General features: G+C 47.1%; 2 protein-coding genes across 2 annotated transcripts in view; both read right to left on the reverse strand.

Annotated features, from left to right (window-relative positions):
- LOC139254494 (zinc finger protein 850-like) overlaps window positions 1-13,490 on the reverse strand; it is a 154,503-nt gene extending 141,013 nt beyond the window's left edge. Inside the window, exon 1 of the mRNA XM_070873709.1 lies at window positions 13,419-13,490. The gene's annotated coding sequence lies outside the window, so the exon portion shown is untranslated. The remainder of the gene's footprint in view (window positions 1-13,418) is intronic.
- LOC139254492 (zinc finger protein ZFP2-like) overlaps window positions 1-13,507 on the reverse strand; it is a 32,674-nt gene extending 19,167 nt beyond the window's left edge. The window contains exon 1 of the mRNA XM_070873707.1: window positions 13,419-13,507. The gene's annotated coding sequence lies outside the window, so the exon portion shown is untranslated. The remainder of the gene's footprint in view (window positions 1-13,418) is intronic.
- Between the last annotated feature and the right edge of the window lie 3,035 nt (window positions 13,508-16,542).

Genomic DNA, 16,542 nt, shown 5'->3' on the forward strand with positions numbered 1-16,542 from the left:
CGAGCAGACAGCCGAAACAGCACCAAGTGACCTGGGAGGGTAAGAAGTAAAAAGATTCAAAGTGTGATATCACAGGAAAGCAGGGAAGTGATTGGTTGGTCAGTTTTTCTCTCTTTTCTTGGGCATTGGTTTAAATTAAGAGCTGGGATTAAAAATCTAAACTTTCAAAACGTGAAAACTTAATTAAATCCATTCGAGATGGCAGGGCAGGCGATGTGTTACTGCTGCTACATGTGGGAGCTGGTTGACCCCATTGAGGTCCACGGCGACCACATCTGCAGTAAGTGTTGGCTGCTCGAGGAACTTCGGCTCCGCGTTGATGAGCTGGAGTCCGAGTTGCAGACACTGCGACACATCAGGGAGGGGGAGACTTACCTGGACACTGTGTTCCAGGAGGCTGTCACACCCCTTAGATTAATTAATTCAAATTTGGTCCGTGGTCAGGGACAGGAGGGTGTGACTATGAGCGAGGCAGCTGTGGGGACCCAGGAGGTAGTGATGGAGGAGCCTCAGCCCTTGCAATTGTCCAACAGGTACGAGATTCTTGTTCCCTGTTTGGACGAGGGCTGGGACTGCAGGGAGGATGAGCAAACCTGACCACAGCGCCGTGGTACAGGAGGCCATTCAATGGGGGGAGTAAAAATAAATGCTGTAGTGGTAGGAAAGAGTATAGTTAGGGGGATAGATACTGTTCTCTGCAGCCGAGAGCGGGAGTCCCGAAGGTTGTGTTGTCTGCCCGGTGCCAAGGTTAAGGACATCTCCTCCGGGCTGGAGAGTGGGAGGGGGGAGATCCAGTTGTCGTGGTCCACGTAGGGACCAATGACGTAGACAGAACAAAGAAAGAGGTTCTGCTGAGGGATTTTGAGCAGCTAGGGGCTAAATTAAAAAGCAGAACCACAAAGGCAATAATCTCTGGATTACTACCCGTGCCACAAGCAAATTTGCATAGGGTAAATAAGATCAGAGAGATGGACACGTAGCTCAAAGACTGGTGTGGGAGAAATGGGTTTCGGTTCATGGGGCACTGGCACCAGTACTGGGGGGGGTGGGGGGGAAAGAGGGTTCAGGCTAGCAGAAATTTGAAAAGTCAAAGAGCAAGGAGAAGGCAATAGAGCAGGGTAGCAGTGGGGGAAATGATAACCAGACTGTGACAGGAAGGGACAGAATGTATAAAATAAGAGTGTAACAGAAAGTAGGGTCAAAGCAGGGGAAAATGGTAAAAAGACAAAATTAAAAGCTCTTTATCTGAATGCACGAAACATTTGTAACAAGATAGATGAGTTGACAAGACAAATAGATACAAGTGGGTATGATCTGACAGCCATTACAGAAACGTGGTTGCAAGGTGACCAAGGCTGGGAACTGAATATTCAGGGGTATTTAACAATTCAGAAGGATAGACAGAAAGGAAAAGGTGAGGTAGTTCTGTCAATAAAGGATGAGATCAGTGCAGTAGTGAGAAATGATATTGGCTCAGAAGATCAAGATGTAGAATCAGTTTGAGTGGAGATAAGAAATAATAAGGGGAAGAAGTCACTGGTGGGCGTAGTCCATAGGCCCCCTAACAGTAGCTACACTGTTGGACGGAGTATAAATCAAGAAATAATGGAGGCTTGTAAGAAAGGTACGGCAATAATCATGAGCGACTTTAATCTTCATGTTGATTAGACAAATCAAGTTGGCCAAGGTCGACTTGAGGAAGAGTTTATAAGAGTGTATCCGGGATGGTTTCCTTGAAGAGCAAGTTAAAGAAACCAATCAGGGAGCAGGCTATCTTAGATCTGGTACCGTGTAATGAGACAAGATTAATAAATTATCTCATAGTAAAAGATCCTCTCAGAAAAAGTGAACATAACATGGTTGAATTTCAAATTCAGTTGGAGGGTGAGAAAGTCAGACCTCAAACCTGATTCTAAATAAAGGCGACTATAAGGTATGAAAGCAGAACTGGGGATGTTCGCTGATAACTGCACAGTATTCAGTTCCATTTGCAACTCCTCAGATAATGGAGCAGTCCATGCCCGCTTGCAGCAAGACCTGGACAACATTCAGACTTGGGCAAGTGACATTCGCGCCACTCAAGTGCCTGACAATGACTATATCCAACAAGTGAGAGTCTAACCACCGCCCCTTAACATTCAATGGCATTACCATCGCCGAATCCCCTACCATCAACATCCTGGGGTCACCATTGACCAGAAACTTAACTGGACCTGCCAAATAAATACTGTGGCAACACGAGCAGGTCAGAGGCTGGGTATTCTGCGGTGAGTGTGTCATCTCCTGACTCCCCAAAGCCTTTCCATCATCTACAAGGCACAAGCCAGGAGTGTGATGGGATACTCTCCACTTGCCTGGATGAGTACAGCTCCAACAACACTCAAGAAGCTCGACACAATCCAGGACAAAGCAGCCCGCTTGATTGGCACCCCATCCACCACCTTAAACATCCACTCCCTCCACCACCGGCGTACCGTGGCTGCAGTGTGTACCATCTACAAGATGCACTGCAGCAACTCGCCAAGGCTTCTTCAGCATCACCTCCCAAACCCGCGACCTCCAACATCGAGAAGGACAAGGGCAGCAAGCGCATGGGAACACCACCACCTCCACATTCCCCACCAAGTCATACACCATCCTGACTTGAAAGCATATCGCCATTCCTTCATCGTCGCGAGGTCAAATTCCTGGAACTCCCTCCCTAACAGCACTGTGGCACTACCATCACCACATGGACTGCAGCAGTTCAGGAAGGTGGCTTACCACCATCTTCTCAAGGGCAATTAGGGATGGGCAATAAATGCTGGCCTTGCCAGCGACGCCCACATCCCATGAACGTATTAAAAAAAAAAGTTGGCTTAAGTCAACTGGGAAAATAGATTAAAGTGTAAGACAGTTGAGAAGCAGTGACAGACAATAAAGGAGATATTTCATAACTCAACAAAAATATATTTCAGTGAGAAGGAAAGACTTTAAGCGAAGGGAGAATCACCCGTGGCTAACGAAGGAAGTAAAGGATGGTATCAATTTGAAAACAATGTCATACAAAGTGGCCAAGATCAGTGGGAGGCCGGAGCATTGGCAAATATTTTAAAAACAGCAAATGATGACTAAAGAAATAATAGAGAGGGAAGATAGATTATGAGAGTAAACCTGCAAGCAATATAAAAAAGATAGTATGAGCTTCTACAGGTATGTAAAAAGGATAGGGTAACTAAAGTAAACGTTGGTCCCTTGGAGAATGAGACTGGGGAATTAATAATGGAGAACAGGGAAATGGCAGAGACTTTGAACAAATAATTTGTGTCAGGCTTCACGGTAGAAGATACTACAAACATCCCAATAATAGATAATCAAGGGGCGAAAGCGAGGGAGGAACTTAAAGCAATCACTATCACAAAAAAAGGGCTCAGTAAAATAATGGGACGAAAGATGGAAAAGTCCCCTGGACGTGATGGCTTGCAACCTTGGGTCTTAATACACAGTAATGGTCCCACTTCACTGTCCCATCAAATACTCCAAGGGCCCACACAGCACGGGTTAGATACAAAGTAAAGCTCCCTCTATACTGTCCCATCAAACACTCCCAGGGGAGGTACAGTACAGGTTAGATACAGAGTAAAGTTTCCTCTATACTGTCCCATCAAACACTCCCAGGGGAGGTACAGTACAGGTTAGATACAGAGTAAAGTTTCCTCTATACTGTCCCATCAAACACTCCCAGGGGAGGTACAGTACAGGTTAGATACAGAGTAAAGTTTCCTCTACACCGGCCAACAGACACTCCAAGGGCAGGTATAGCATGGGTTAGGCAGAGGGTGAAGCTCCCTCTATACTCCCCGATCAAACAATGCCAGGGCAGGCATAGCATATGCTAGATAAGAGCAAGGCTCCTTCTACACTGTCCCATCAAACACTCCCAGGACAGGTACAGCACAGGTTAGATACAGAGTAAACCTACCCCTACACTACCCCAAACACTCCCAGAGCAGGTACAGCATGGGTCAGATACAGAGTAAAGCCCTGTGTACACTATCCCACCAGGGCAGGTACAACACGGATTAGATAGCGTAAACCTCTCTCTATACTGTCCCATCAGACACTCCCAGGACAGGTACAGTACTGGTTAGATACAGAGTAAATCTCCTTCTACACTGTTCCATCAAACACTCCCAGGACAGGTACAGCCTGGATTAAATATAGAGGAAAGCTCCCTTTTCATTGTCCCATCAAACACTCCAAGGGTAGGTATAGAACATAAGAAATAGATGCAGGAGTTAGCCATTTGGCCCCTCGAGCCTGCTCCGACATTCAATAAGATCATGGTTGATCTGATCCTGGCCTCAACTCCACTTCCCCACCCGCTCCCATAACCCTGGACTCCCTTATCATTCAAAAATCTGTCTATCTCCACCTTAAATACATTCAATGACCCAGCCTCCACAGCTCTCTGAGGTAGAGAATTACAAAGATTCACGTCCCTCAGATAAGAAATTCCTCCATTTCAGTTTTAAATGAGCTACCTCTTATTCTGAAACTATGCTCCCTAGTTCTAGATTCCTCCACGAGGGGAAACATCCTCTCTGTATCAACCCTGTCAAGCCCCCTCAGAATCTTATATGTTTCAATAAGATCACCTCTAAGTCCTCTAAACTCCAAAGAGTACAGGCCCCACCTGCTTTACCTTTCTTCTTATGACAACTCCTTCATCTCAGTCATCAACCTCGGGAACCTTCTCTGAACTGCTTCCAGTGCAAGTATACCCCTCCTTAAATAAGGAGACCAAACTGTATGCAGTACTCCAGGTGTAGTCTCACCAATGCCCTGTACAGTTGCAGAAGGACTTTCTTACTTTTATACTCCATCCCCCTTGCAATAAAGGACAACATTCCATTTGTGTTCCTAATTAATTGCTGTAACTGCACACTAACTTTTTGTGTTTAATGTACAAGCACCCCCAGATCCCTCTGTACTATTGCATTTTGTAATCTCTCCCCATTTAAATAATAATTTGCTGTTTTATTTCTCCGACCAAAGTGGATAACCACACATTTTCCCACATTATACTCCATCTACCAAGATTTTGCCCACTCACTTAGCCTCTCTATATCCCTTTGTAGATTCTTTGCGTCCTCCTCACAACTTGTTAAGTTAGCACAGGTTAGATACAGAGTAAATCTCCATCTACATTATCCATCAAACACTCGCAGAGCAGGTACAACACGGGTTAGATACAAAGTAAAGCTCCCTCTACATTGTCCCATCAAATACTCTCAGGGCAGGTACAGCATGGGTTAGGTACCGATTAAAGCTCCCTCTAACTGTCCCCTCAAACACTGCTATAGCAGGTACAGCACGGGTCAGAAACAGAATAAAGCTCCGTCTACACTGTCCCATCAAACACTTGCAGGGCAGTTTCAGCATAGATTGGATAGAGTAAACCTCCCTCTACACTGTCCCATCAAACACTCCCAGGGCAGCTACAGCATGGATTAGATACAGAGTAAACCTCCCTCTACACTGTCCCATCAAACACTCCCAGGACAGGTACAGCTTGGATTAGATACAGAGTAAGCCTCCCTCTACACTGTCCTATCAGACACAACGAGGGCAGGTAGAGTATGGGTTAGATATAGAGGAAAGCTTCCCCTACACCAACCCATCAAAGCTCACAGGGCAGGTAGAGCATGGGTTAGATACAGAGCAAAGCTCCCTCTGAAGTGTCCCATCAATCACTCACAAGACAGGTACAGCACGGGTTATGTGGAGAGTAAAGCTCTCTCTACACTCTGGGGGGAGAGTTGAACAGCCAGAGGTTATGGTTCACATCGGTACCAATGGCATGGGTAGGAAGAGGGATCAGGTCCTGCAGGCAGAGTTTAGGGAGTGAGGAGAGAAATTAAAAAGCAGGACCTCAAAAGGTAGTAATCTCTGGATTATTCCCGGTGCCACGAGCTAGTGAGTACAGATGGCTGGAGAGATGGTGCAGGCGGGAGGGCTTTAGCTTCCTGAGGCATTGGGACTGCTTCTGGGGGAGGCGGGACCTGTACAAGCCGGACGGGTTGCACCTCAACATAGCAAGGACCAATATCCTTGCGGGTGGGTTTGCTAGTGCTGTTGGGGAGGGTTTAAACTAGCTTGGCAGGGGGATGGGAACCTGAAAAAGATTCAATAGGGAGAGGAGTAAAGCTGGAATTAGAAAGCAAAAATAAAGAAAGTGAATTTGAAGGAGAGAGGATACAAGCAGGAAAAAAAGGTAAAAAAAAACAAACTTAAAGGCACTGTGTCTAAATGCACGTAACATTTGTAACAAAATAGATAAGTTGACGGCACAAATTGAGACAAATGGATATGATCTGACAGCCATTAGAGAGATGTGGTTGCAAGGTGACCAGGACTGGGAATTAAATATTCAGGGGTACTTGACAATCCGGAAGGACAGACAGAAAGGAAAAGGAGGTGGGGTAGTTCTATTGATAAAGGATGGAATCACTGCAAAAGTGAGAGATGATGTTGGCTCAAATGATAAGGGTGTGGAGACAGTTTGGGTGGAGATAAGGAATAATAAGGGGAAAAAGTCACTGGTGTGCATAGTCTATAGGCCCCCGAACAGTAGAAGCTCTGTTGGCCGGAGTATAAACCAGGAAATAGTGGGGGCTTGTAAAAAGAGAACAGCAATAATCATAGGTGATATTAACTTCCATATTGATTGGACAAATCAAATTGGTCAGGGCAGCCTTGAGGAGTTGTTCATGGAGTGCATAAGGGACGGGTTCCTCGAGCAGTATGTAACAGAACCAACCAGGAGGCAGGCTATCTTAGATCTGATCCTGTGTAATGAGACAGGATTAATAAACAGTCTCCTAGTAAAGGATCACCTCGGAATGAGTGATCATAACATGATTGAATTTCAAATTCAGATGGAGGGTGAGCAAGTTGGATCTCAAACCAGCGTAGTAAGCTTAAATAAAGGAGACTATGAAGGTATGAGGGCAGAGTTGGATAAAGTGGACTGGGAAAATAGATTAAAGTGTAAGACGGTTGATGAACTGTGGTGTACATTGAAGGAGATATTTCACAACTCTCAAGAAAAATACATTCCAGTGATGAGGAAAGGGTGCAAGAGAAAAGATAGCCATCGATGGCTAACTAAAGAAATAAAGGACGGTATCTAACTAAAAACAAGGGCATACAAAGTGACCAAAACTAGTGGGAGGACAGAAGACTTGGAAGCTTTTAAAAGTCAGCAAAGAATGACTAAAAAAAATGATGAAGGGAAGATAGACTATGAAAGTAAACTAGCACAAAATATAAAAACAGATAGCAAGAGTTTCTATAGGTATATAAAAAGGAAAAGAGTGGCTAAAGAAAATGTTGGTCCCTTGGATAACGAGACCAGGGAATTAGTAATGGGGAACATGGAGATGGCAGAAACTCTGAACAAATATTTTGTATCAGTCTTTACGTTAGAGGACACGAACAATATTCCAACAGTGGATAGACAAGGGGCTATGGGGCGGGCGGGGGGGGGGGGGGGGGGGGGAGGAACTTAACACAATCACAATCACTAAGGAGGTGGTACTCAGTAAGATAATGGGACTAAAGGCAGATATATCCCCTGAACCTGATGGCTTGCATCCTAGGGTCTTAAGAGAAGTAGCGGCAGGGATTGTATATGCATTGGTTGTAATTTACCAAAATTCCCTGGATTCTGGAGAGGTCCCAGCAGATTGGAAAACTGCAAATGTAACGTCCCTATTTAAAAAAGGAGGCAGACAAAAAACAGGAAACTATAGACCAGTTAGCCTAACATCTGTGGTTGGGAAAATGTTGCCAGAGTCCATTATTAAAGAAGCAGTAGCAGGACATTTGGATAAGCAAAATTCGGTCAGGAGAGTCAGCATGGATTTATGAAGGGGAAGTCATGTTTGACAAACTTACTGGAGTTCTTTGAGGATGTAACGAACAGGGTGGATAAAGTGGAACCAGTGGATATGGTGTATTTGGACTTCCAGAATGCATTTGACAAGGTGCCACATAAAAGGTTGCTGCACAAGATAAAAGTTCACAGAGTTGGGGGTAATATATTTAGCATGGATAGAGGATTGGCTAACTAATAGAGAACAGAGAGTCGGGATAAATGGTTCATTCTCTGGTTGGCAACCAGTAACTAGTAGGGTGCCGCAGAGATCAGTGCTGGGTCCCCAACTATTTACAATCTATATTAACGACTTGGAAGAAGGGACTGAATGTAACGTAGCCAAGTTTGCTGACAATACAAAGATGGGAGGAAAAGCAATGTGTGAGCAGGACACAACAAATCTGCAGAAGGACATAGACAGGCTCAGTGAGTGGGCAAAAATTTGGCAGTTGGAGTATAATGTTGGAAAGTGTGAGGTCATGCACTTTGGCAGAAAAAAAATCAAAGAGCAAGTTATTATTTAAATGGAGAAAGATTGCAAAGCGCCACAGTACAGCGGGACCTGGGGGTACTTGTGCATGAAACACAAAAGGATAGTATACAGATACAGCAAGTGATCAGGAAGGCTAATGGTATCTTGGCCTTTATTGCAAAGGGGTTGGAGTATAAAAGCAGGGAAGTCTTGCTGCAGCTATACATAGTGTTGGTGAGGCCACACCTGGAATACTGCGTGCAATTTTGGTTTCCATATTTGCGAAAGGATATAGTTGCTTTGGAGGCAGTTCAGAGAAGGTTCACTCGGTTGATTCTGGGGATGAGAGGGTTGACTTATGAGGAAAGGTTGAGTAGGTTGGGCCTCTACTCACTGGAGTTCAGAAGAATGAGAGGCGATCTTATCGAAACATCTAAATTTATGAGGGGGCTCGACAAGGTGGATACAGAGAGGATGTTTCCACTGATGGGGGAGACGAGAACTAGAGGGCATGATCTTAGAATAAGGGGCCGCCCATTTAAAACAGAGATGAGGAGAAATTTCTTCTCTCACAGGGTTCGAAATCTATGGAATTCGCTGCCTCAGAAAGCTGTAGAAGCTGTGACATTGAATAAATTTAAGACAGAAATAGACAGTTTCTTAAACGATAAGGGGATAAGGGTTATGTCCTCTTCACAACTTGCTAGGTTAGCACAGGTTTGGCACACAGTAAATCTCCATCTACACTGTCCCATCAAACACTCCCAGGGCAGGTACAGTATGGGTTAGATTCAGAGAAAAGCTCCCACCACACTGTCCCATCAAATACTCCCAAGGCAGTTACAGTATGGGTTAGATAGAGAGAAAAGCTTCCTCTAAACTGTCCCGTCAAACTCTGCCAGATCAGGTACAACATGGGTTAGATACAGCGCAAAGCTCCCTTTACATTATCCTGTCAAAAACTCCCAGGGCAGGTACAGCACAGGGTTTGATTCAGAGTAAAACTCTCTCTATACTATCCCATCAAACAGTCCCGGGACATGTACAACATGGGTTAGATACAGAGTAAAGCTCCCTATGCACTGTCCCAGCAAACAATCCCAGGGCAGGTACAGCACGGGTTAGATACAGGGTAACTCTCCCTTACTACAACAGTGACTACAATCCAAAAGTACTTCATTGGCTGTAAAGTGCTTTGAGGGGTCCTTTGGTCGTGAAAGGCGCCAAATAAATCCAAGTCTTTCTCCCTCTTCACTGTCCCATCAGAAACTGCTAGCCCATAATGAGCAGGGCTCAGAGAGGTTGGTTGCTAGGCACTGCAGTGTTATCATAAAGCAGGGCCATTCAGCCCAGTGGGTCCTCTCCATGTCCCTTCAAAGGTGGAGAGCTGGGACAGCCTGTCTCAACACACATCCCCCTGTTCATACTGAGAATCCCGGGGGAAGGCCCAAGGCCCAGAGTGTGGAACACAACCAAGGGGGAAAGAGGAGGAGAGACGGTGCAGTGTGGGAGAGGAGGGAGGAGTCTGCTCATTCCCAGGGGCAGATCAGACAAAGTGCTTTGAGTGGTGGGTCCAGCAGTGAAGCTGAAAACAAACCAAAGGGAATAAATAAAGATCCAATCCAAGGGAACAAGCAACGGGTCATTGGGCAGACATCACAACCGGCCCAGAATTATTCAATGGGCGAGCATCGATTGCTTATTGTGGGAAGTTCCACACTTCAACCATCCATTGAGTGAAGAAGTGTATCCTAACATCTCTCCTGAATGGCCTGGCTCAGATTTTAAGTTTATGTCCCCTCGTCCTAGACACCCCAAGCAGCAGAATAAATTTCTCTCTATCTACCCTAGCAGTTGCTTTCAAATTCACACTAAATTCCCACAGACTAGGGGGCGTATGGGTTAGATACAGAGTAAAATTCCCCCTACCCTGCCGCAGGGCACACTTCGGTGTCCGTCCCGACCGCACTGCTGGCAGCTTATCAATTAAAATTCAGCAGCAGTACGATCTGCCACTGCACTGAAAACTTTCCACCCGCAGCTCCTGATCAGTTTCAGGTTAAAGCTCCCTCTGAACTGTCCCATCATGCACTCTCAGGGAAGGGACAGCACAAATTAGGTACACAGTAAATCTGTGTCAGAGGAAACTGTACCCCAGAGAGAGTCAGTGCCAGAGGAAACTGTACCCCAGTGAGAGTCAGGGCCAGAGGAAACTGCACCCCAGTGAGAGTCCGTTCCAGGGGAAACTGTACCCCAGTGAGAGGCCGTGCCAGAGGAAACTGTACCCCAGTGAGAGTCCGTGCCAGAGGAAACTGTATTCCAGTGAGAGTCAGTGCCAGAGGAAACTGTACCCCAGTGAGAATCAGTGCTACAGGAAACTGTACCCCAGTTGAGTGTCAGTGCCAGAGGAAACTGTATTCCAGTGAGAATCAGTGCTACAGGAAACTGTATTCCAGAGAGAATCGGTGACACAGGAAACTGTACTCCAGTGAGAGTCAGTGCCAGAGGAAACTGTACCCCAGTGAGAGACTGTGCCAGAGGAAACTGTATCCTAGTGAGAGTCAGTGCCAGAGGAAACTGTATCCCAGTGAGAGTCAGTGCCAGAGGAAACATGCAGCAGAGCCTGGTCTCCAGTCATCTTCGATCCCTTGCCATTGGACTAAGACCTTGCTCTGCCAAGCCCGTGTGGTAGCTAATATGCAAGGGCCACCTCACATTAAAAGAATGCACGCTATTAGCAATACATAAAAATCCTCTTCCTCTGCAGTTATCAATCTATTGCAATTCCCCATGCATGTAATTTCGTTATATTACAATTCGAAATATCTTCAGTTATCAGCAACAAATTGCATTTATATCGTGCCTTAAATGCAGTAAAATGTTCCAAGGCACTTCACAGGACTGTTAGCAAACAAAATTTGACACCCAGTCACGTAAGGAAATATTAGCACAGGTGACTGAAAGCTGGTCCAAAAGGCTAGGTATTAAGGAGCATTTTAAAGGTGGAGAGGTTTAGGGAGGAATTCCAGAGCTTTTGGCCTCAGCAGCTGAAGGTACGGCCACCAATATTGCTGAAACTGGGGCTGCTCAAGAGGCCAGAATTGGAGGAATGCAAAGATCTGAGGATTGTCACGCTGGAGGAGGTTACAGCAATAGGGAGGGGCAAGGTCCTGGACGGATTTCAAAACAAGGATGAGAATTTTGAAAGTGAGGCACTGATGGACCAGGAGCCAATGTAGTTCAGCGAGCACAGGGGTGATGGGTGAACGGAAATTGGTACAAGTTGGGATGAGAGGGCTGAGGACAGATTGAGTAGAATAGGCCTATATTCTCTGGAGTTCAGAAGAACGGAAGGTGATATCATTGAAACATATAAAATTCTGAGAGGAATTGACAAGGGCTTGATCGTCTAGAGTTAGGGTTCCTATGTATTAGGATAAGAGATCGGTCATTTAAGACTATGTGGAGGAGCTATTTCTTCACTCAGAGTTGTGAATCTTTAAAATTCTCTATCGAATAGAGATCTTACTGAATGGCGGAGTAGATGGGAGGGGCCGTATGGCCAACACCTGCTGCTACTTCTTGTGTTCTTGAGTAAGGATACGGGCAGAAGTGTTGAAGAAACATAGAAATTTACAGCACAGAAGGAGGCCATTTCAGACCATCGTGTCCGCGCCGGCCGACAAAGAGCCGCACGGCCCTCGGTCAACAGCCCTGAAGGTTACAGATAAACCTATGAAGAATGAACAATGGTGGAAAGGTAAATAGCACCCAGCCCAACCAGCCCGCCTCATAGAACTGCGACACCCCTTGCACCGAAACATTCTACACTCCACCCCAACCAGAACCATGTGATGTCCTGGGAGAGGCAAAAAAACAGGTAAAAACCAAGGCCAATTTAGGGAAAGAAAATGTGGGAAAATTTCTCTCCCACCCATCCAGGTGATCGAAACTAGTCCAGATCACCCTGGCCATATTCGATTCCCTGCAGCAGTTACCATTATATCTGTGCCAGCCAACAAGAAGTGATCTAGTCTAATCCCAATTACCAGCTCTCGGTCTGTAACCCTGCAGGTTACGGCACTTTAAGTGCCCATCCAACCATCTCTTAAAAGTGGTGAGGGTTTCTGTATCCACCACTCTTCCAGGCAGCGAGTTCCAGATCCCCAAAACCCTCTGCATAAAGAAGCCCACCCCCACTCAAATCCCCTCTAAGCCTTCCACCAACCACCTTAAAACTATGCCCCCAAAGTTTAAGCTTAAGTTTACGGAGAGTGTGAGGTATTAGACCGATCAGAGGCTTGGATGAGGGTTTGAGCAGATGAACTGAGGAAGGGGCAGAGACCGGCGATGTTATGGAGCTGGAAGTAAGCGGACTTGGTGATTGAGGGAATATGGGTTCGGAAGTTCATCTCGGGGTCAAGTACGATGCCAATCAATAAATTGCAACTCCCCATATCTGTGTTTCAGTATATTAGAATACTATGTATCTCTAGTGATCAATGCTTCAATATTAGTAATTATCAATATAAAGTCATTATCAATATATTTTCTTATCATTCTAAATGTTCATGAATGAATAATTGATTCTGTGGGCGATAGGCCGTGCTGGTCTTTCAGATGGGTCTGTGCACCGTGATCAGTGAATTGACGATGTGCTTCCGGTTCAATCTTTCCATTGGCTTTCTCACCAGATGGGAAATATTTGAACATTGAGATCTGATGGTGTCGGTGAGAGTTCAGCCGCACCTAATGTACAGAGACCGGTCCATCTGCTGGGCTCTGCCTCAAACTGGAGTCACCTCTTAGATCAAAGCCCTTTACTCTAAAACACACACAAGATTCACTGTGACTGTGTTTAGAGACAGAAACTGATCTCACTGCACATCCCATTGCACGGCCTCATGCTGGATAATTGTACTCGGTGGTTAGTCTCCCCCGGTCTCATTTCCTGTCTTACCTTGTAACCTGTGTGTACTGTCTACAGGACCGGTGTGTATCTGAGTAAATGGCACTTTCTCTTACCTTTCTCCCCAGTCGATCTATTGAAGCGCTTTCAATCGGAAGGGGCTCACTGGTTGGTGCTCTCACAATCCTGTGCTGGTTCACCTGCTGTTGTTCCTCAGTCCACAATCCCTGTTTCCTTCCAGCTGTGGAACTTTCTCAATCACTCCGTGATTCACCGGGATCTAATTATCACAGGGCATAAAATTAGAAGATTAATGTTGTGAAGTGGAATGTAATGTAAAGTGTTTTTCCAAAGTTTCAGAAAAGTATATGTCCAGTATTTCTGTTTGATTTTATCCTTTTCCTCAGATCTCTGTCCCGCCCGTCTGGACTTAGAGAAAATCACCAGAATTCTCCCCGGGTTACACACTGTCTGATCTCACTGGTACCCCGGGTTACACACGGTCTGATCTCACTGGGCCCCCGGGTTACACACTGTCTGATCTCACTGGGCCCCGGGTTACACACTGTCTGATCTCACTGGGCCCCCGGGTTACACTGTCTGATCTCACTGGGCCCCCGGGTTACACACTGTCTGATCTCACTGGGCCCCCGGGTTAAACACTGTCTGATCTCACTGGGCCCCCGGGTTAAACACCGTCTGATCTCACTGGGCCCCCGGGTTACACGCTGTCTGATCTCACTGGGCCCCCGGGTTAAACACCGTCTGATCTCACTGGGTCCCCGGGTTACACTCTGTCTGATCTCACTGGGCCCCCGGGTTACACACTGTCTGATCTCACTGGGCCCCCGGGTTACACACTGTCTGATCTCACTGGGCCCCCGGGTTACACACTGTCTGATCTCACTGGGCCCCGGTGACGAGAAGCCGAGGGGAGGGGGAGGAAAGGGGATGGGAGGGGGAGAGGAGTGGGGGACAATTACAGGAGTCTGTCAGCTTTCCCAGGAACCCCCACCACTCTCACACCCGGTCTGTCTCCTCCCTCCCCAGTCATTCTGGGGGTGTGCCTCCTGTGTCAGTCTGTGCGCCCGTGTCTCTTTTGCCCTCCTCCCCACCCGCCTGGTACACTCACCCTCCCCCCCGGGACACTCTCCCTCGGCCCCCCCCGGTTCCGCTCAGCTCCGCTCACTTTCAGCCATTTTGTTTACCTTCACCAAAGGCCAGCCTGCGGGGATCCCGCACATGCGCAGTGCAGCCTCACAGCGCGCTCAGGGAGGCGTTGTCCGCCCCTGCAATTGGCTGATTGACCGGATTGACAGGCCGCCCACCAATCGCGACCCTGTTTCTGCCATTTACCCCGCCCACTCCCACAGTCGGAGGTGGCTTGCTGCGTGGCTGCGATTCGAACCCGCGCCGCCACTCACTCAGCGCCAATGACGTCACCAATTCGGTAGCATGAGCCGCGTGACGTCACAACTTGGCAAGAAGGGGTGTGTGACGTCAAACCCCAGCAACGCGAGCTGTGTGACACAGTAACCTGGCAACGCAGTCTCTATGATGTCATGTCGGGGAGGGCACCCACCCCACAGGATGGGCGTATACCGAGCCTGACACCACGGGAGGGCACCGACCCCACAGGATGGTGTATACCGAGCCTGGCACCAGGGGAGGGCACCCACCCCACAGGATGGCATATACCGAGCCTGGAACCAAGGGAGGGCACCGACCCCACAGGATGGGTGTATACCGCGGTAGCCTGGCACTAGGGGAGGGCACAAACCCTACAAGATGGCCATATACCGAGCCTAGCACAAGGGGAGGGCACCGACCCCACAGGATGGGCGTATACCGAGCCTGGCACCAGGGGAGGGCACCGACCCCACAGGATGGCCGTGTATCTAGCCTGGCACCAGGGAAGGGCACAAATCCCACAGAATGGCTGAGTATTGAGCCTGGCAACAGTGGTGGGGGGTGGCGGACGCGGGGAGTGCACCAACACCACAGAATTGCCATGTATTGAGCCTGGCACCAAGTGCGTGGAGGGCAGCAGGAAAACCATTGGCCCATTGGTTGTCATGTGTGTGTCCAGCGGGGCGGGAGCTGCGGGTTTTACCATCAGTGACAGGCCCAGATTACCCAGGTGTATCGGCGCTGCATGACCCACGGGACAGGAACAAGAAGGAGAGAATGTTCTGAAGTTCTATCCTGTACTTACAGTGATGACTTTTGTAAACTCCTTTTACAGGGTGTTAGAAGGAGAAGATTAGCACACGGGAAGCTCAAACCCAAAGATCACATCCCGATCTGCCACAGTCAGTCGATTCATCAAGGGCTGATTATCATCGGCCTTTTACATAAGAACATAAGAAATAGGAGCAGGAGTAGGCCGTAAGGCCCCTGGAGCCTGCTCCGCCATTTAATACAATCATGGCTGATCTGATTATAGACTCAGGTCCACTTTCCTGCCCGCTCCCCATAACCAATTAATCCCTTATCGGTTAAGAAACTGTCTACCGCTGTCTTAAATTTATTTAATGTCTCAGCTTCCACAGCTCTCTGAGGCAGCGAATTCCACAGATTTACAACCCTCTGAAAGAAGAAATTTCTCCTCATCTCAGTTTTAAATGGGCGGCCCCTTATTCTAAGGTTATGCCCCCTAGTTCCAGTCTCCCCTATCAGTGGAAACATCCTCTCTGCATCCACCTTGTCAAGCCCCCTCATAATCTTATACGTTTCGATAAGATCACCTCTCATTCTTCTGAATTCCAATGAGTAGAGGCCCATTCTACTCAACCTTTCCTTGTAAGTCAATCCCCTCATCTCCGGAATCAACCTAGTGAACCTTCTCTGAACTGCCTCCAAAGCAAGTACATCCTTTCTTAAATATGGAAACCAAGGCAGTATTCCAGGTGTGGCCTCACCAATACCCTGTAATTGTAGGAAGACTTCCCTGCTTTTATACTCCATCCCCTTTGCAGTAAAGGCCAAGATCCTGATCACTTGCTGTACCTGAATACTAACCTTTTGTGTTTCATGCACAAATATCCCCAGGTCCCATTGAACTGCAGCACTTTGCAATTTTTCTCCATTTAAATAATAACTTGCTCTTTGATTTTTTTTTTGCCAAAGTGCATGACCTCACACTTTCCAACATTATGCCAAATTTTTGCCCACTCATTAGCCTGTCTATGTCGTTTTGCAGGTATTTTGTGTCCTCCTCACACATTGCTTTTTATCCCA

Source organism: Pristiophorus japonicus, unplaced genomic scaffold (genome assembly GCF_044704955.1).
Source record: "Pristiophorus japonicus isolate sPriJap1 unplaced genomic scaffold, sPriJap1.hap1 HAP1_SCAFFOLD_553, whole genome shotgun sequence".
Classification (NCBI taxonomy): domain Eukaryota; kingdom Metazoa; phylum Chordata; class Chondrichthyes; family Pristiophoridae; genus Pristiophorus; species Pristiophorus japonicus.